Source organism: Typopeltis vanoorti, chromosome 6 (assembly GCF_054136105.1).
Source record: "Typopeltis vanoorti isolate ZY-2024b chromosome 6, IOZ_Tvanoo_1.0, whole genome shotgun sequence".
Classification (NCBI taxonomy): Eukaryota; Metazoa; Arthropoda; class Arachnida; order Uropygi; family Thelyphonidae; genus Typopeltis; species Typopeltis vanoorti.
Window position 1 is genome coordinate 113,902,172 of NC_143554.1, and position 16,405 is coordinate 113,918,576.

Sequence of the window (16,405 nt, forward strand, 5' to 3'; positions counted from 1 at the left end):
TCACTCCTTCTCAGTATCTCCCACAAGGAGTGATGAGAGCTTGATCCACCTTTGCTGCAAGTTTCCCGGTGCTGTACTACCTTACCCCAGTCCTGAAGATATTTTCAGGTGCAAACTTTGTTTGCTCACACTTGGATAAAGGATTAAACTAAATTTATTATAGTCTAACCAAGTAAAAAATAATCTTTCAACAATAAAGTGCAAGTGGATGTCCCTGACATACATGATACATTTCACCCTCATTCATCCTTGTGATTTTGATTATCCATCTGCAATGGCTATTATCCTTATTGTGCCACCTTTCTATGAGAATATCCATGGTAACTTCAAAAGTTGTTTCTCAGCATTTACTTAAGCATAAAAAGAAATTCAGATCATTCATATACAATTCAATGCTACAAGTCCAGAGTTCTTAAAATAACTCAGACAAAATTCCAAAAGAATAAAGTAATGACCATAATAACTATTTAAAAGACTCAATTATTCAATTCACTGATTTTGAAATGTGTATTTGAAGAAATCTCCAACTTGGAGATCAAGATATGATTGATCATCTGTCTACTGAAAGCAGATTTTTCTCTTGGTAATTTTGGTGGCATACCCTTAATAATATGTTATAATAATGTTTGGAGTACAGGGAGATTATTTCCAACACATCTGAAACAGAAAGATCCTATATCTATAATGCCTAGTCACAAAAACAGAAATTAGGTCTATGTAGCACTTTTAGATCCTTCAGTGAAAAGGTTTGTGGATTCTATGTTCTTACTTCTACATACAGTGTGAATGATATTCCTCAAGAAGATGCTAAACATTGTTGATTCAGAAAACTCCTGCATTCAAGGGTTCAGCAATAGTTCAATTCTATAGATTGTTATAGCTAGTGAAATAGCAATGAAACAGCTTGGAGAAAAACTGTTGACAGGACATTAATAATTTTCTTCACCCACAGTCTATGCAGACTATTGGGGCACTATAGATATGAGTCCTAATGCTCCCCCCCCCCCCCAGGTGTGTCTTGGGATCTCCTTAACAAGGTGGGAAATGAAGAATTAGTCCATTTTCTAATATCTATCCAGGTAATAATGCCGGCCTGATTGGCCGAGTGGTTAGCATATCTGCTCTCCATCCAAAAGGCTGCAGATTCGAATCCCGTCACGGGCATGAATGCTTGTGATTGTCTGTGAAAATACTAGTGGTGGTGGTGGGCAGTAGATGGCATTAGTGTAGATGATGGTAGTTGAGATTCGTTATAGTTGGTGGATTGAGTAATGGAGGCAGAGTTGTAGAGTAGGTGCCCTCCCTCAATGAGTCTTTGGACTCCCTGAAGGTGTCATGTAATAGTAATAATAATTCTAGGTCAGCCACAGTTTTTTTTTTTCTTTTTAAACCAGAAGTCTAGTCCTCCAGTGCTATTGTATGTAAACAATCTGATCTAGCCACATGGCCTAACCACCAGAACTGATTCTGATGTATTTTAGTGATTTTTCTTGTGTTTCTGGCAATGAAGCAGATTTTTCTTCTAAAATCGTCATTTTTTTTTTTTTTTTTTTACATGTGCAGTGTATGGTATCTTCAAAAATTTTCTATAGCACTTCATTTCAAAGGCCAATAGTCTTCTCTCATCTTTCTTTAGCAATGTCCACTTCACATCCATAATCATATAGTAAAACAGAGTTAACAATGGTATCGATGAGACAGTCTTGTAACAAGCTGTATTTTATTGTCCTTCCAAAGTGGCTGTAACCTCTAAAGGGCAATAATTATGCTTTAATATATTTAGAGCAGCCATCTGTGTTGTATGCTTGAAGTAGGTGAATCTTTCTACTTCTTCCAATTTTTCATCATTTGGGGGGGTGGAAACCTCACCCCTACCAAAAGTGTTCCTCAGTTGGCAGATGAGGGAAGCCCAAGCGGGCAGCTCCGAATAAGGAATAAAAGGAGCCATGGACCAAAGGCACACTTCAGAACCATGGTCAGGAGAAGTGCTATAGACCACTGTAAAGATGCCAGCAAGTAGAAGAAAAAGGCCCCCCAGAACTGCATGGCATTTTGCAATCCCACCAAGGTGGTGGTTAGAAATCTGCAGGAGCGGGGGTAGCTAAGAATCTCGCAGAAGGTAGACCACATCTAGAAATTCAACTATATTTATTGGTTCTTTCAAAACTCAAACTCTGTCTTCAGACTCCCGTATTGATTTCCTGTTTCAAGAACTGCAAATGTAAAGTTTGATGTCCTTGTTATTTGTGAAACTCTGAATTAACAGCAAAGTGGAACAATGGCAACCAGATTTTCCTGGGAGCTTCAAATAATGGTACAGGGGCTGAGGAGTTGGCATCATCATAAATGAAAAGCTAAATTAAAATATTGGGGTGCTTAATGGTCAAAGCTGCATAACTGAGAGGAGACCTCCACATAGCCTTTAAAGGAATGAAGAGAACCGACCAGGGCTTCTGACCAAATGTCCAATCCTCACCTTCTCGTGGTGCACCCTGTTGGGTATCAAATTGGATACTGAACGAATGAGGATGGGCTGGCAATTTGGGATTTAGCCAACCAAACTTTATTCTTATTGGCTTAATCCAAAATACAAAATGATGGTACAACATGACAAAATTTCATGCCTACTGGGGCATCGCCCAGTTAAAGGAGGCCCTCGTTGTTCAACTAAGGTAGAAGTGAAGGAACCAGGGGACCAGGGTGCAGAGCAAAAAGTCAGCTACTGAAACAAATCAGAAAACACAAACCAACTCAACATCAGAGTTAAAGATCAGTACTATCAACATAAGAACCCTGAATGGCAAAGAAATAGAGTTGCTGAGGAATTAGATAAGTACCACATCGACATAATAGGGGTGACTGAAACAAAAAAGACAAAAACTGGTGAGATCTTCCTGAGCGATAAATACAAAATATTATATTCAGGCAATGACAATCGAGGAAAAGAAGGAGTAGCCATAGTATTCAACATTAATACGAGGCTAATCTTCTTGAATGGCAGACAGTCTCAAGTAGAGTGATGTGGGCAAATATGAGAATGGGGAAACTGGACAATGAGACTTATTTGTGCCTATGGTCCCACAGGAGGTTCTACTAAAGTAGAAGTGGAGGAATTTTTTTTGAGACTTTAGAGAAAGCAACTGACACAATGAAAAAGGAAAAGTTGGTTCTTGTTGGGGATCTAAACAGGAGAGTAGGATATGATTGTCAGACATACAAAAATATTTTTGGAAAAATTGAAGAAAAGAGCAAACTAATAATAATGGCAAATACTTGTTGGATTTCTGCTCAGAACATGGACTGGTTATTACTAACACCATGTTCCAACATAAAAATGTGCACAAATTCACATGGAGAGAAGAGGCAAAAAATAAGAAAAGTCTCATTGACTATGTTATTGTTGACAGTGATGTTTTCTGCATTGTGCAAGACACCAGAGTGTACAGAGGATTTGAAATTGGAAGTGATCACTATTTAGTCTTGACCAGGATAAACTTGAATTTCATACTGAAAAGAATAACATGTAAGAAAGCTTTAAAGCAAATAAAAGTTGAGCAGCTCTCAGATGTGAACTGTAAACTAAAATACACAAAGATTATTGAAGAAAAAATGAAAGTGTTTGAGAACAGGAACCAAATCATGGGGATTCAGTGGCAAGCCTTGAAGAGAACTCCGATTGATTCAGCCAGAGAGGCATGTGGTGAGGTTGTCTGCGAAGATAGAAAAATCAGAACTCCATGGTGGACACAGGAAGTTAAAGAGGCAGTGAAGGAAAAGAAGAAAGCATATCAAAAGTTCCTGGCAAATAAGTCAGCTTGTGCTCTTAGAGAATACAGAGACAAATGTAAGAAAGCTAAACACCGTGTAAAACTACTTAAACAAAAGTCATGGGAAGACTTTGGTAAGAACATAGAAAATAAATATCAAGAAGGTGGCAAAATATTCTGGAGGTTGTTAAAGAAGCTTAGGAATGGAGGAAAGAGTGCTGTAAAAGGAATTAAAGATGATAAAGGCGACATGAAAATGGGAGAAAAAGATATCCTTGAAGTATTGAGTAATTACTTCGAAAAATTCTAAATGATACAAGCAGTGATAGCACAGTGGTAAAAAATGCTGTACAGGCATACAGTCTGGAATACATATCCATACTTGAAGTAGAAAAAGCCATCAAAGGCTTGAAATGTGGAAAGGCAGCAGGAGTAGATGATATTTGACCCAAAATGCTGAAGTATGGTGGTATAAAAGTCTTACAGTGGCTGCACTGCACAGTTCAGAAAGCCTAGACAGAGGGACGAATTCCCGATAATTGGAGTAGAGCTCTCATAATACCCATATATAAAAAGCGAAATAAAACTGAATGTGAGAATTACAGAGGTATTTCCCTACTGAGTGTTCCTGGTAAGATTTATGCAAGTATACTTGAGAAACGGTTGAGAAGAATCGTGGAAGAAGAGCTTGAAGAAGAACAAGCTGGATTCAGGCCAAATAGAGGCTGTCAGGATCAGATCTTCACTTTATGACAAAGTTGAGAAATCATGGAAATATGACAAAGATCTGTAATTAAGTTTTGTACATCTGGAAAAGGCATATGACAAGGTGCCAAGAGAGAAGCTATTCAATACACTACAATTATATGGTCTCAATGGGGCATTATATCAAGCAATACTTAGTCTTTATTTGAGTTGCAAGTCAGCAGTTAGAATTGAAGTACAGGAAGATGGTTTAATTTTAAATCTGGTGTGAGACAAGGATGTACATTATCCCCTCTGTTATTCATTATCTATATGGATCACATTATGAAGTGGTATTAAACATGGTATCAAAATTGGAGATGTTAACATCAGCTCTTTGCTTTATACGGAGGATGTTATACTTCTAAATAAATCTGCTACAAGTCTGCAAGATTCCCTGATTAAATTGAATAACTGTTGAATAGTTACGGAATGAAAGTCAGCAATAAAAAGACAATGAAAATATTCAGAGTCGTTGAAAATGTTAACTGCATTGTGAACGAAGAACCTGTGGAACAAGTAAAATGTTTCAGCTAATTAGGCACGATTTTTAGTGAAGATGGTAAATTAAATATGGAAATAGACAACAGAATCAACAAAGCTGGTATGGTAGGAAGTCAACTGAATAAATTCATATGGAATAAGAGAGAAATTAGTCAGAACACTAAATTAGCTGTATACAAGACAGTGTTCAAACCAGTTTTAATTTATGGATATGAGAGCTGGGTCAGAAGTAAAACACTTGACCAAAGACTAGAGAACATAGATATGAGAGTCCAGAAAGATTAGAGGCATGAACAGATAGCATCAATGGCAATATCATATTAAAAACGAGGATATTAGGAAAGAACTTGACATTGTCAGCATCCAGGAATGCTTTAGCAGAGCTAATCTCATGTGGTATGGTCACTTAAACAGAATGGGTAAGGAAAGATTAGTAAAATAAGTGTTCTCTGCCTGGTAGCAGGAAAATGACCCATAGGAAGACTAAGATATAGGTGGATTGATACGGTACAAAGTGCCTTAGACGACAGATATACAAAACTGATAATGTTGGAGTCTTGAAAGGTAACACAGATTGATTTGGAGGAAAATTGTAGATAGGAAGTTAGTAATAATGTAAATTTTTCATATATAGTACTATCATATCCTGTACACCCCTTGAGGGTACATGGCAGGAATTTGATGATAATGACTAAAAATATTATTTCTTGCACAATCCATTCTGAACGACTAGGAACACTAAAATTAAAAATAGAATCAGTATCAATAAAAGTAATAGTAGCCTATGCACCCATCTCAACAGCTGACAAAGAAGAAACAGAAAACTTCTATGAACACGTACGAGAAACATTACAGAAAAAAACACATACACAATAGTGTGTAGGGATTTCAACAAAGATTGGTACAGGATTTATTGAAAAAAAATACATTGGACTGGGGGAAAGAAATGAACAAGGTGAATAACTGGCAGAATTTGTAGAAGTAGAAATGCTGTACATTATGAATAGTTTTTTTAAAAAGAGAACTGGAAAAAGATGGACTTGGCAATCTCGAAATGGAGAGACAAGAAATGAAATTGATTTCATTCTAACAGAATGCAAAAGAATAATAAATGTCGAAGTCATTGTGAAAACCTCCTGCAACATTCATTCAGACCACCATCCAAATAAGAGCCCTCTCAAAATACATAAAAATAATGAAGAATGCATACGAGCACAGTCCAAACATAAAAAATGTTCAAACAGGTAAACCCCAGAAGAAACTGGAAAAAATGTGGAAGAAACCAACTGGAAATTAAAAAATGACATCAATGAAGATTTAACAAACGTTAATAATCAATTAATGAACTGCAAAGAAAGAACCTCTATGAACTTCCTCCTAAGACCAGGGAATGCCTATCAGCAAGAACAACAGAACTATTGAAGAAAAGAATACTGAAAGATACAGGAAAAGACTGTTCAGAATATAAAAGTCTTTTCCTGTATCAAAGCTATTATAAAACAACTGAGGCAGAATATCAAAGACTACTATAACATATACAGAACAACAAAATTGGTAGAAGCAGCTAGGCTCCACAGTAGCCTAAAAAAAGTAAAAAAAATCTAAATCATCAGCCTTGATAGACAATCAAGGAAACACACACAAACAGAGCTGAAATGGAAAAAATAGTAAAATCGTTTTATGAGAACCTTTACTCATCTAAACAAGTAATCACAGCTCCAGTACCAGACAAAAAAAATTTGGAAATACCATCTGTCCTACCTGAAGTAGTAAAAATGGCTGTCCACAACATGAAAAATGACTGATCACCAGGAATTGAATATAAAATCTGATGAACTAAAAATGGGTGGACAAGTACTCTTTAAAACTCTAGCAGATTTACCCGATATATACAATTAAGGAAAGATGCGGAGAATACCAGATTCCACTTTGTCTTCTTTTTATAGATTTTAAAAAGGCATTTGACACTACTGAACATAACACAGTATTCCAAGCTTTAATAGAACAAGGCGTAGAAAAAGCATACATCCAACTCATAAAAGATATCTACAAAGAAGGCACAACAAATATCACCCTTTTCAATCACCCGATTAAAATTAACTAAGTAGAGGAGTATGTCAGGGCAATGTCTTATCACCTAATCTCTTCGCATCTACCCTGGACAGCATCATTCAAAAAACTGACATGAAAGGTGGAATAAACATTGATGGTGAAATGTAAAATATCCTATTATTCGCCAATGATGTGGTATTAATATCTTACTCACCTAAACTCTTAGAATCAACGCTGAATAACATAAGCCAACTGCCAAATACATCCAGACAAAAGATGGATGAAAACAAATATTGAAAGATTATACAATCACTCTATAATCCCACACCATCGAAAAAGTTGAAGATTACATCTATCGTAGCTAGTCCATAAAAATGAGTAATGACATATCAAATGAAATAGCAAGGAGAAAAAGAGCTGCTTGGATAGCCTTCAACAAAATAAAATCAACAATTACCAACCAAAACATAGATATAGAAATAAGAGCCCATCTTTTAAATAGTCACATCTTACCAGCATTAACTTATGACAGTGAAACACGGAACACAACTTTAAAAGAAGAACAAAGCTTAATAACAACTCAACGTGCAATAGAAAGAAGAATGTGCAATGTAAATAAAATAGACCACGTAAGACACACAGAAATCAGGAAGAAGTCTGGACTCAAAGATGTAATAAAGGAATCTACAACAGCAAAAGATAGGCACCTTGCCAGAATGAAAAACAACAGATGGACAGTCAGAGTAACAAACTGGTATCCGAGATACCAAAAGGAAACCTGGAAAACCAGCCTTAAGGTGGGAAGACCCAATGATTAAGAAAGTCAGAAGAAAATGGAGAAGAAAGGCCCAAGACAGGAATAGCTGGACTCTTTATGACCTGCAGTCATGGAGAAATCCTGACTGAAATCACAGGTCCATCAAGGTAACTGAAATTTTCATAGGCTTATTGCCTGAAGACATCATTTATGATTTGCAAGTGCTGATCTTTAATCCATAATCACTAAGTGCCTTAGAAAGTTAATTCTTGTAACTCATGTTCATTCTTCTGCTATTAGGTCAACGTCATCAGCAAATCTGAGATCGATTTTTTGCCACCAACTAATTCCAATAAGATAATCAACTTAGTTCTAAGACTAAGTTGATTATCTATTCCAAATATGCTTTTTAACCTATATTTGATATTAGGTTAAAATATGTTATTTAACCTACAAACAGCAAAAGTATGCAGTCTTTCACTCTTTCCATTTTGAAAGGCTTGCTTAGCCATTAATTTCTATTAACCTTTCTGAGAAACAGTATTTTAATTAGGCATACTATTTTATTATCTATTCCATACTGATTCAGCATTCTCCACAATGTCTCATGCCATGCTGAATTGATGGCCTTCTGTATATCTATAAAATTGTGAATAATATTTTTTTCTCTAATGAGATGTACTGTAAGTAAGTGATCTACTGTACCTTGTTTTTAAGAATCTTGCTTGGTTCTATAAAAGTATACTTTCTATTTTCCTCTCAATTCTAGAGAATAAGATTTTTAGGAAAATTTTGCTTGGATGACTGATTAAACTGATAGTTCGTTCTATAACTGCTACATTTTTTACTATTGAGGAATCAGAACAGACACACTCTAATCTTTAGGCTACAATTTGTTGTTCTACACATCATGACAAATTTATTTTGAGCAGGGCATTTTTGATAGGTTCTCTCCCTGCTTTCAATAGTTCTGAAGCGATTCCACCAATGCCTGGCAATTTTCACCATCATCAAAGAATTGACTGCTGCTTCTATTTCTCTTAAAATAGGGAAGTTTTCTTCACTTGATGTTACTGGTATTATGTCCTCAAGGTTTTGATTATTAAGGCTATTGTCTTCTGAGAAAAAGGTTAGCTGTGTAATCATGCTAATACTGCAAGATTTCATTCTTACCAGTCAAAAGCCTGCCGTTTTTATCTGCAACTGACCACTTAGTATTAGTGAAGAGTTTTGTTAATCTACTTATTTGGAAGCACTTCTAGAGTTGTTTCTTTTAATTCCTTTTCAATTTTTCTATATTCAGAATCCAGTTGGTTTTAGCTGTTTAAATTTTATTTATTTTGTATAGTTCTTTATATTTTCCCCTGATATTGTTATCCTTGTTTATATAGGATTTTAAGGTTTTCCTTTAATCACATACTTATAAAGTGCCTTCTCTAATCCAGTGTTGATTATCCTGTGAGATTTTCCTATTATGGTGTCAGCTGCTTTTAAAATTGCTTTGGAAAATAGTTTGTATTCATTTTCAATAACCTCTGAATTCTTCTAAGAAGGTATTCAAGGAATTAGCAAAGTGGAGTTTATATTGTTTTCTATGAGGGGATTCCAACTTCTCAACACCATCTTTGGTTTTGGTTACCTCTTTTTTTTTTTTTTTTTTTTTTTTTTTTTTATATTTTATATTTGAGGAAGCAATGACCATGTTGTGGTCACTGCCAATATTAGATCCAGGGAAAGATCTAGTCTTAGGAAGATTAACTTTAGGTGTTGTCCAATGGGCAGATCTATTAGGTGAAGGCCATGTCGATGGTTTATGAGGATATAAAGTATTAGTAACTGTTAAATTATTTTGAATGGCAAAATCATTAAATTTGTATCCTATCACTGGTTTCATCAAAACCAAATATACCACAATGAGGGGGGGGGTGGGATTCCTTCCATCTATATCAATTTTTGCATTCCAATCTTCTTAGAGAGTGAGATGGGCTTTATTTGGAATTTAAATGAGTTTATTTCTCTGTAGAAGCCATTAATACACTCTTCATTATATAACAATGTAGGTGCATTAATGTATTAATGATACATTTATTGGTTTTCATTTTGACAAGAAACTTATTTATAGGTTTAAAATCCATCCCATTTTGACAGTTTGATGAATCAAAAAACTAACTCTCTCTCTCTCTCTTCTCTGCCTCGTGTTCCTGAATAAAGTAGGTTTCTCCTCATCTGTAACCAATTCTCCCACTTGTAGCATCTGATCTCACAAAGCCCCATGACAGACCAATTATAGTGTGAGAGTTCATATTATAGTACCTTGAGTTGACCACCTTTGTGGAGGGTTCTGACATTCTGTGTACAAACCATAAAACTCTTCCTGAGCTATAGAGTTTTCTTGGGTCTGCATACTACCAGCTGCAGACTTTCCACTACCATCTCTGGCAGTCCCAGAAGGTAGTGCAGTCCTTATTTGTCCAGGTGATGACCAAACCAGCATAGAATGCTGTAAAACAGTCTCCATAGTGTGATATGTATATATATTAACGGGTAACACCCATCTCTTCTCATATTTAGAGATGTGCTCTTTCTAAATATGCGATCAAAATGCTTGCTGATATTGAGTTGCCCACCCCTCCCCCCACTCTTCTAGTACATGTGCTTGTTCGAAATCATTTCCCCAAATCATCACCTATTCTAACTGCTGCAACTGCATTCTGATAGACATCTTTTAATATAGCTATTAGTTTTTTGTTTGTTTTTTTATCAATTCCATGGGATTCAAGAATTATTGATGTCACTTTCTGATTAATATTGTCAAATGCTTTCTGAAAATCAACAAAGCAAGTATATGTTTTTGTTTTTCTCCTAGCTTTTCTGATATTAACCACATTGTCAAAATCTGTTGAATTGTAGTTCTATCCTTCGTAATTCCTGCTTGCTCATCTGCAAGGTATGCTTAAAATTGTGTTCTCAATCTTCCTGTCAATATCATTATCACTTTACCAAGGTGACTTTGTCAAGGCAATTGTTGTATAATTTTTACATTCTAGCTTATTTCCTTTCTTGTACAATGTCACTAATATCGATTTCACACACTCCTCTGGCATTTTTCCTTCTTTCCATACCATATTACATAGTTGGTGCATTTCTGTAACAATAATTTCACCACCATATTTAATAATATCTCCAATGATGTTATCATTACAGTGCTCTTATTGTGTTTTAGCCATCCTATTGCTTTTTCTACCTCTCCTCTTAAAATGTCCATATCATGCTCATTACCTGGTGGTGATATCTGCTTCAATTCTTCAGTCAGTTTCCCAATGCTATCTAAATCTAGTTTTTCTTCATATAACTCACTAAAGTATCTTGTCCACTGCTGTACAATTTTTCTTTATTCATCTATACTTTGCCTTTTTCATCTTTAATTGTCGTCCGTTTTGGTTGCCAGTTTCTATTAATGGTGCTAATCATTTTTTTATACCTCCCATGTTTCATGGGAGGTATAAAAAAATCATGTTTTATGCTCTCCATATTACTGGTCTATATTATTGCATTGAGCTTCTAACCATTTCATCTTATCCATTCTGACTGCTTTTTATACCTCATTACACTTTCTTCTATATTGCTCCTCTATTTGTTCTGATGTATCCCTTCTCATCTTCAACATTCTTTTCTCCAGTACTAACTTCAGTGTTTCTTGTCTAATCCATTTCTTCTTGATCTTCTCTTCTTCTGGTACTGTTTCTTCAACTTAGATTCAAATTTTTTTTCTTTCTCCACACTTTTAAGTTCCTTTTCTAACACTGTTCTATACCTTCTTCCTATTTCTGCTTCACTTATTCTTGCTGTATATCTCTTTGTTTCTGATGATGGAGTTTATATTTCTTAGTGTGTTTATATTTGCAGGTTTATATTTCTAGTCACTTAGCGTGCCACATGTTAATCACACAAGTGCTTCCAAATGAATGACGCAGGTAGAGTTGAAACTGGTACGCTAACCTCCCAATAGATGGTGCTCTCTGTCATGCACAGTGTTTTAAAATTCGCACGAATTTTGTATATCAGGCCAGAAACTTTCGGAAAGTACATCTTTTGAGAGTACATATAAGGAAATTTGTGATAAATCTTCTCTTACTGCATGCATGCCCCTGCACTATCTTCTACAATAACAACACAGAAAGAAAAATAATTACTGTCGTTGCAATTAAATAAAATTCCCTCCAAAAACCTTACCAAAAAAAAAAAAAAATTAATGCAGTTGATCAAATGAATACTATTCCCCTCTCCAATCCATATAAGCTGCTAGTTCAAATCCCACTGCAGATATGAATATATTTGTGAATGTAATTAGGTGGCAGATGAATTCCATTCCTGTGTTGAGGCCACTGTCCACGCAGTTAGTCTAGTGGCTGTGTGCTGCGTGGACAGTAGTTTTTTCCCCCAGTTTATCCTGGGGTTTTTCATCCTGCAAAGCAGGCAAACCGGCCTTGAGAACTCAACATTACGGACATAGAATATACTGGGGCGTAGGGCTGACCAGCTTATCCTGTGAACAGTTTGAGGTCTGTTGATTAATAAACTCTTGACACCACAAGGTAAAAGAGGGTAAAAGGAAGATAAGATGATGATGAGATGAGTGTTAGGCCACCATCTTGCTTACTAAAAGACAAATGTACCACATATGAAGAATAGAGCAGTTTTTAGATTATTTTAACTTTAGTTGCCTCACAGTACTAATGTACTATAAGTTCTAAAAGTTTTGTGGATGGAGTTTCACAAAATTTGATATACAGTCTCTTATTATTATTACTTAAAGCACCATAAAGGTTGGGCTTTGCCACCAATACCAGAACATAGAGAAAGAAATCATGTAGATTTTATCTAAACAAAACAGTTACTAATAGTTGTAATAAACTAGGTTGTACAAAGTTTGATACAACCTACTCTTATCATAATTAAAGGGTACTGTGAGATTTATTGTTCTCTACACCCACAGGCATAGAACAACACCTGTAGATTTTATCTAAAAAAAGGGAACCGTGATTTCCAAATTCTGAACACAGCCTTATTAGAACTTAAAAATGCTGGATCAGTTTGGTCATTCCATGTGAAATCAAATTAAGCTGAAGATACACCATTTTGTATTTTGATGAAAGTTAATTATCTGGTTACCCTCGCTCCTAGATTAAAGAAAATATTTTTTTTTTAGATTCGTTTTCTGGCATCTATTAATTATGGCAGCCATTTTTATTTGGTGGATCCATAGAATTTTTACTAATTCAGAGTGTTAAAATCAACCACAGCATATTTCCAAAACTGTCTGATTTCTATATTTTTTATTTTTTTGTTGTTTACTATAATTTTAATACTCAAGGCACATACGTTTTTTAAATTTCTTAACATTTTCAGATAAACTAATGTTTTTCAAAATGGCAGCTATCTGCCTTTAGTTGAGAGCTCTTTCTCCAGTATTTTGAACTATACCCTAAATCCACAAGTCTAATTTTTTTTGTATGTGTGCTTTGTGTATATATGTAATGGAATAAACATATCCAAAATCACCTTGAATGAAGCAGTTCCATTAAAAATAATTGCCTGAAAGTTTAAAAAAATCAATTATGAGAGGATCAAATAAAAATTTTAAAATTTTAAAGCTCTTGATATGATTTTCCATGGCTATAATACAAACTTGGTTCCATACTGTTATTTTCATCCATTCAGCCTTTTGAAAATGAAGAAAAGGCATTTTTTGGTTGCACGTTTCATACATTTAGTGCATCCACCTATCAAGACAATTTTTTTCAAAGATCATAAGTAAAGTGCCATGTGACAATAGCAAATGGCAGAGTAAAAATGAATAAATGTTTAAAATAACATTTATGTACAGTACATAAAGCAAACACTTCAGAAAGATTTGAAGTTGCTGCACTCACTCAAAAATCAAAGGTACATATAAAGCAAACACTTCAGAAAGATTTAAAATTGCTGTACTCACTCAAAAATCAAAGGTTATTTCACAATGTGCTGTCAATGGTAACCATTAACACTGACACTGTAGAATCAGCATTTAAAATTAACAATATTTTCCTTTAGAAAAATAACTTACATTCAAGTGGTGAGTACAAATCATTTTAATTACTTAGCTAACTAAATAAAACAGATCAAAAAACTTTATGAACACCTCAAACTGCAGTCTACCTGTTTTTTGCAAACCCGAGTGATATGAAATTGCAATGCCAGCATAGCTAAACTACTGATATATGGGAAATAAATGATCAAATTCATGGCATGTACCCTCAAGGGGTGTACAGGATATGAGAGCACTACATGAAAAACTTACATTACTAACTTCCTATCTTCAATTTCCCTCAAAGTCTGTTACTGGTTGGGTCAAGACTCCAACATCATCAGATCTTATATTTTTATCTTCTAAGGTACTTCTTGCTGTATCAATCCAACTATATCTTGGTCTTCCTCTGGGTCTTTTTTTCCTGCCAACCTGGCAGAAAACACTTGTTTTGCTAATCTTTCCTCTCATATTCTGTTCAAGTGACCATACCACCTGAGATTTGCTCTGCTAATGCATTCCTGGATGCTGACAATATCAAGTTCTTTCCTAATATGCTCGTTTTTAACATATTGCCATTGATGCCATCTGTTCATGTCCCTAATCTTTCTCAAGACCTTCATATCTGTGGTCTCCAGTCTTTGGTGAAGTGTTTTACTTCTGACCCACCTCTCAGATAGACAAGTTAAAATTGGTTTGAACACTGTCTTGTATACAGCTACTTTAGTGTTTTGACTAATTTCTCTCTTATTCCATTAAGTTTATTCAGTTGACTTTCTACCATTCCTGCTTTTGATTCTGTTGTCTATTTCCATATTTAATTTACCATCTTCACTAAAAATCGTGCCTAAGTAGCTGAAATGTTTTACTTGTTCTATAGGTTGTCCATTCACAATGCAGTTTGATATTTTCAATGCTTCTCCCTATTTTCATTGTCTTGTTTTTGCTGGCCTTTATACCAAATCTATTACAACAGTTATTCAATTTAGTCAGGGAATCTTGCAGACTTGTACCAGTTTTATTTAGAAGTATATCATCATTTGCATAAAGTAAAGAGCCGAGATTAACATCTCCAATTTTGACATTAGCTTTAATACCACTTTACTTCATAACGTGATTCATATAGATGATGAATAACAATGGAGATAATGTACATCCTTGTCGCACACCCGACCAATCAAACCATCTTCCTACTTCCTGGAATTCTAACTGCTAACTTACAACTCAAATAAAGACTAAGTATTGCTTGATATAATTGCCCCACTGACACCATACAACTAACATTTTAAATGGCTTTTCTCTTGGCACCTTGCCATATGCCTTTTCCAGATCTACAAAACTTAAATACAGATTTTTTTTGTTATATTCCATGATTTCTCAACTATTTGTCGTAAAGTGAAAATCTGATTTTGACGGCCTCTATTTGGTCTGAATCCAGCTTATTCTTCGCCAAGCTTCCCTTCCACAATCCTTCTCAGCCATTTTTAAGTATACTTGCATAAATCATACCAGGGACACTCAAGGGAAATACCTCTAATTCTCACATTGTTTTATTTCCCCATTTTATACATGGATACTATGAGAACTCTACTCCAATCATATGGAATTTGTCCCCTCTGTCCATGGCTTCTGAACTATGCAGTGCAGTCATTGTAAGACTTATATCATCTACTCCAGCTGGCTTTCCACATTTCAGAATTTTGATGGCTTTTTCTACTTCACACATAGATAAGTATTCCCAATTGCATACCTGCTGAGTGTTTTTTTGCCACTGTGCTGTCACTGACTGTTTCATTTAACAATTTTTCAAAGTAATTACTCCATACATCAAGGATATCTTTTTCTCTAGTTTTCATGTCACCTTTATCATCTCTAATTCCTTTTACAACACTCTTTCCTCCATTTCTGAGCTTTTTCAATAATCTTCTACAAGTCTGCAAGATTCCCTAACTAAACTGAATAACTGTTGTATAGATATGGTATGAAGGTCAGCAATAACAAGACAATGAAAGTAAGCAGAAGCTTACTTTCATTGTCTTGAAATTATCAACTGCATTATGAATAGAGAACCTATAGAACAAGTAAAACATTTCAGCCACTTAGGCATGATTTTTAATAAAGATTGTAAATTAAATATTGAAATAGACAACAGAATCAGCAACGCTGGTATGGTAGGAAGTCAACTGAATAATTTTACATGGAATAAGAGAGAGAGAAATTAGTCAAAACACTAAAGTTGTATACAAGACAGTGTTCAAATCAATTTTAACTTATGGATCTGAGAGGTGGGCCAGAAGTAAAACACTTGACCAAAGACTAGAGACCGCAGATATGAGGATCTTGAGAAAGATTAGGGGTGTGAACAGATGGCATAAATGGCAATATCATATTAAAAAAGAGGATATTAAGAAAGAACTTGACATTATTAGCATCCAGGAAAGTGTTAACAGAGCTAATCTCAGGTGGTATGTTATCTTAAACAAAATGGAAGAGGAAAGATTAGCAAAACAAGTG

General features: G+C 35.0%; 1 protein-coding gene across 1 annotated transcript in view; it reads right to left on the reverse strand.

Moving 5' to 3' along the window:
* Positions 1-16,405, reverse strand: part of Snx1 (sorting nexin 1) — a 171,643-nt gene that overhangs the window by 42,470 nt on the left and 112,768 nt on the right. The gene's annotated exons all lie outside the window — the stretch shown is intronic.